This window comes from Pseudomyrmex gracilis, unplaced genomic scaffold, assembly GCF_002006095.1.
Source record: "Pseudomyrmex gracilis isolate BER0280 unplaced genomic scaffold, ASM200609v1 scaffold_70, whole genome shotgun sequence".
NCBI lineage: Eukaryota > Metazoa > Arthropoda > Insecta > Hymenoptera > Formicidae > Pseudomyrmex > Pseudomyrmex gracilis.
The window spans coordinates 675,632-681,711 of NW_018020654.1; positions in this window are offsets into that span (position 1 = coordinate 675,632).

Here is a 6,080-nt window from a genome sequence, read left to right on the forward strand (position 1 = left end):
CGAAACGTACCTGTTACGTTTTTAGGACGTGAGTAAAAAAGAAAAAAAAAAACGAGCAAAAGTCAGTGGTGCATCGAAGAAACAAAGTTACTTTGAAAAAAAATTTTAACTACTATTATAATAACATATTACCCGTGTATATATAATATATATACAATATATATATATATATATATATTATACTTGAAGATATTTTAACTGCGGTTTTACAGAAACTATATGAATGTGAGATACTTCTAAGATTTACCAGTTAAGGTCAAAACGCGATGCGAATTTCCTGAGGCGACGGTCGTCACGGCGAGGATTTTTTGGTTTTTTTTTTCGACCGCGTCGAGAGAAAATACGTACACGAGAATTTAAATAAAATACTATAATGTACGGAAAATATATTTAAAAAGCAAAAAAAAAAAAAATAAAATAAAATAAACACTATACTGAGTACGTTTACAATACACATGCGACTTTCTCGACGTTAATTAATGTAATAATAATGTATTCACACGAAAGGAATATTTCTATTACCTGCTAATTTTGATACGCGCCTGCAAATCGTCATCGTTTGACGAGATGTTACACACTAAACATCGCTGCCTATTTTGAGTCTATTTTTTGAACGTGCTGTTTGCTACCTCACGATGTGACAACACCCACAACTCGAAGAAAAAAAAAAAATTAACTATCGCGCTTTAACGACGCCAGCTCTTACGCTTCTCTCTCTCTCTCTCTCCTCCCTCCCCTTCCTTTCTTCCTCTTTCTGACTTCTCTCTCGATCTAATCTTTTTCTATCTTGTCTCTGACACGTGTGTCTATTGTGAACTCTCTGTACTATACCTCCCGCGACTTGCTCCAACTTTTAAGACCAAGTCACAATTGAAGACGACAGATTGCTTTGTATATCTTGTTTTCTTTCTGTAGTAAATTTTGATCCCGATAATCAATTTTCTTCTCACATCTTAATATTATACAGAAAATTATAAGGATATATATTTTCTATCTCACTCTTCTCTGGCTGTTTTCTTTTTTTTTTTCTTCTTTTTTTTGTATCAGTAAGTATTCCGGTATAGTATACAAAGTTCACCGATTGTAAGTAAGAACATTTTTTATACACACTTCGCACACAGAACATTCGCGTATATAATTTGTACAAAACAAAACAAAAAAAAGAAGAAGAAACGTTATACACTCGGATCTTTTGAAGATTTCGATTGCGTTTGACGATACGCTGTATCTATTTTACACAATTAAAATAAAACAAGAGAGATAATATACAAATTTCTAATATTATAATATTGACGTGTCTCAATGCTAATAATATTAACGATACATTTTAAAGAAAAAACGTTAATGTTATAATATTGGAGAAAAAAAAAACGTGAATTTACTAATATATTTTACTAACAAGTTGACATTCTTTTCTCAAAACAAAAAAAAACAATATTTCCGTAATTAACCGTGTCGTAATGATAAGTGTCGTTGATAATAAGTTTAAGTATATAAACGTGTAAACGTATTCAGTACACGGTCTCTATGTCTCTAGTTCCGAGCTGTAGTTAAGTAGCGTGAAGCCATCACAGCCTGAAACCCGTAAGATATCCGCATTGTTTTTTTTTTTTTTGTTTTTTTTTTTTGTTTCTCAAGGAGCAATATTATATCACACTTCATTGCGTTACAGTGTTGTGGTTTTTTTTTTATGTGTACAAAAAAAAACAATTATCACAGTTTCGTTCGACGTCCATGTAGTGTCACATGATGCATCGATTATTCTGCGATTTGTGTTATTTATAAATTCGTTTAACAAAAATCATTATTTTATTTTAAATCTCTCACACGAGTGCGTGGAGCAAGCCGAATTTTTTATACCACTATGATTCGTCTTCCAATGTCTCTGCAAGTACGCTTCATAGTCCTCACACACGTCGGAATCGTCCTTACTGATACACACATACATACACACATACGGATATTTCTCGCACACACATCGTTCCAACGAAATAGAAGGGGCATATTTATGTATATCACGAGATGATATATATTGTCGTACATCAATAGCGGTGATGGTGACACGCGGTCATGGTAATTAAATTACGTCTCCGTCTGTGAAAAAACAAAAACAAAAAAAAAAAGAAAGAAAAAAACTATAGAGACGAACTCAGCGCGGGCACAAATCTCTCGCGTCACTGATATATAGAAATATGTTAATTATACGCGTGTGTGATATTTCTTTACTCGTGCGAACTTCGCGGATTCAACAGCAAGATGTCGTCGCGTAAGATATAATTGTAAAAAAAATAAATAAATAAAAATAAAATGATCAACCGTCGTTAATTTATAGGATAGATCGCGCGGGGATGTGCCCGCGTTGCGTTTCGCGATACAAAAACCACGAGGAATCCATCCAAGCTTCGCTTACGGTGATTGTACTTCAGAAACGTAGCTGGTGTGCCTATCTTTTTATGAGAGTTTAAACAAAGCGAAAAAGAGAAAAAAACGCGCAGACGCGAACTTATCTTACTACTATACTCTTAGTCGGCTAAAAAAAAAAAAAAAACGCAAAGGCAGTAGGCCGCACTACTTTTTCCTCGTGAGAAAGTGTGATAAAGATTTTAATCTCGTTATAGGCTTAAAGGAACACACAAAATAAAAACAAACAAAAAAAAGAGAAAAAAAAAAAACAAAACAAAACAGAAACGAAAGAGACCTGAACAGATATTAAGCGAAAACAAAAAAAAACAAAAAAAAAAAAATAGGTAGCGGAACATTTCGATTATAAAGAGATGGGCGCACAATTAATAGTATTTTAATTGTACCTAAAAACGTCGTCGTAGTGATTAAATGAAAATGAAGAAGAAAACAGGAATAAAAAACAATTGTACCTATTAAACGAGAAAAAGGAAAAAAAAACAGTTCATACGCATCTCTCTAAGATAATAATAATCATCAAGGAACAAAAAGAGAAAAAAAAGAAACGAAAGGAACTCTTATATCGGCTCTCGAAACCACACCACGGAACCGCCAACCAAGTATCGTCCGACATCACCTCGCGGCACCACCATATATTTTGTAGATGACCGATTTATGTGATTTAGTATGTATTTCTCTCTCGGTGAAAAAAGAACACGACGAAGACAGAAGAGGAGACAAGAGGAGAAGATTTGTGATCGGGGTGTGATACGCGCGGGTGTGTATGTAACGTGTGATACAAATGATGTCGAAACGGACGTTACTTGTTAGGCTGTCGCTTCTCTCCTTCCGACTTGGAATGAAAGTCACCCGAGTCGCGTGAAAAAAAAAAAACAAAAAAAAAACGAGCGAACGATCGAGTGCGTTATTCTCTTTCCGTTTTTTGTTATTACACACGCGCGCTTTTACTACCGCACACGCCTGTTCGACACACCTGTTTGAAATCGCGCGCTGTTATCACACACGCGAATTGTTATTTAACCGCGAAACTTCACACCCGGTCAATTTATTTATTCGTTTTTTTTTTTTTTTTTTTTTTATCGTTCTCGTATTTATTTGACTTTTAGGATTTTACAAATGAGAAACGCTTGGTTTGATTGTTAGTATTATTGTTTAAGAATGTGCGTCGCGATTAATAAACGCGTTTGCGACGCGAACAACGTTTCTACCTCGAATTTGTGTTACTTAATGAAAAAAAAAAAAAAAAAACGTCGGACAAAGCGGAATACGCGCGCGCGGCAGGTGTGACGAATATGTTTGTTTTTCTTTTTTCATTACCATTGCGCTCACGACTGATTTTTTGTAATTTTTCCTTCGTACATTCTAAAGATCGACGAAAAACAAACAAACAAACAAACGCAGATACCGAGACAGTCAACTTCCCGATTGTTTACCGATCGGGTGTAAAAACTCGCTTTTAAGAAAAAAAAACAAATTTTAAAGAATAGATACGAATGGCGGAAGAGAAACGGGTAAATGTTCGCAAGCCTCATTCGTTTCCTAATATTTTTGTAATGCGATATAAAAATGATCGATAGCGGCGAGCAATAAAAACTTGGGGGATGATAGTACGGGAAAGAGACGCGCGAAGAAAAAAACGACATGATGTATTGTAGTGAAGTGTGAAGAGAAAAAAACCAAATAATATTTACATTATTAAATTATTGTAATATCGATTGTGTGAGAATTCTCACCTCTCTCTCCTCTCTCTCTTTCTCTCTCTCCGAGTGTATTTACCTTTTTCGTTGATTCGACCGTTAGAATGTTTTTAACGATTCGTAATCTTAGTTAAAAAGAAAAATTACATGTTGTTCTGTTACCGATTACTCGAAGCCAATGTTGTTTGTTTCTTCGTTTGTCGATGGAGGCGCGAGAATGTTTTTTTCCGACTCGCGATAAACAGCGAGGATCGTGTTGAATCTCGCTGCTCATCGCCGAAGACGAGAGACAAAATGTGTTTTGGAACAACATGAGCGAATAGAATTTTACAATTGGGCGATGGCTCGCGCTCGCGCGAAGTTGCGCGCTGAAAAAAAAAAAACGCACGATCTTCGCACAGAGTGTTCGCTCGTGTGTCCGTCGCGGGACGGACGGAGAAAAGAGAGCGTGAGAATCGCCGAGCGAATACGCTTAAAATGTCCTAAATCGATGGCTGTGTCTCTCCATGCTTAGGCAACGTATTATTATTACTATTATTATTTTGTTAATGTGATACAAACAGAAAATAATGACTTATACGTTTTGTTTGTGACGCGTGTACATATGTTTTTTCAAAAGAAAATAATAATGTAATATGATAATGTATAATATCTCTATGTGCGAAAGTTAAAGGAAAAGAGAGAGAGAGAGAGAGAGAGAGAGAGAGAAAGAAAGAGGAAAATTGTAAATAAAAGAAATCTGAAAACGAGTGAACGTATCTTAAAATGTATTCGGCAGCACTGCGTTAATTTTAGTTGAGAATAAAATAAGGGAAAAAACAAGGGAAAAAGTGTAGAGGAGTTCAAGAACGGAGAAGAGCGAGATTGACGAAAAACGATGGACAACCTGAATTATCTGTGTATAAAATTGTAACTGCGAGAGCGATGACAAAGAGAAAGCGAAGCAAGTGACAATTCTTTGGCGTTAATATGAAAAAAAAAAGAGTTGTATTATTCTCATCCAAAAAATGCACATCATATAGGTGAAAAAAAACAAAAAACAAAAAAAAAAAACAAATTTGATATAGGGAAGTCATGTCGTCTATAAAATTATATTTCTTGTTATATTATATACATATATATTATATATATATTATATCATATTTTCCAAAAACGAATTATATATAATTCAATAAAAAAGGAAACACTCTCGTTTGATAATTTGTCTCGTCGATTATTTCTCACCGATCAAAGACACACTTCCTCTTAAAACCTGATTCTACTAATCCAACTTACCAATTCAACGGAAGAAACGGAAGAGACTCTCTGAAGATTACCTGGAACGAAGGAAGAGACACTGGACAACAACAACGTTTTGTTTTACGGTTACCAGAATTTTTATTGAGTTTTTGTTATTTACACAGTTTCGTTGTAGATTCTTTTGGACAAGGGTCCAGAGGAACATTGCGGGAAGCGTCGCGGATGACTTGCGTCACCTTAAGAAAAAAAAAAAAAAAAAAGATCTATACAAGCATTTTCATCCCCAATGGTCACTATGAACCAGTGCCACAAGCGCGGCAAGAGATCACGCGCGATCCGTTCGCCGAGCATTTCCAACCCTTGACAGAAATTCCAACGGATCCTCTCAGAACGCTTCGAAGTTTATATTGCACCTTTCATACGAAGGGGAGGGGGCGGGGGATTTAACACTAGAACGCGATTTTTCACTTTTTGTGAAAAACAAAAGCTTCGCGTGAGCTTATAAATAAATTACTTATCTAGTATCCGTTGAAGTTTGCACGACGGATAATTTTGCATTTCTCTGTGTCTTGAAAAGTTGTGATGTCCGCGTTGTGGGCGTAGGGATGAACAACCTTTTAAACCGGCGTCCTAAGTGTTGCGTTTCACGAGGCGCGCGAGGATCCATTCTGAACGACTGTCGCACACATTATCGTTTCCGCAATCTAACACCACGTTATTCCG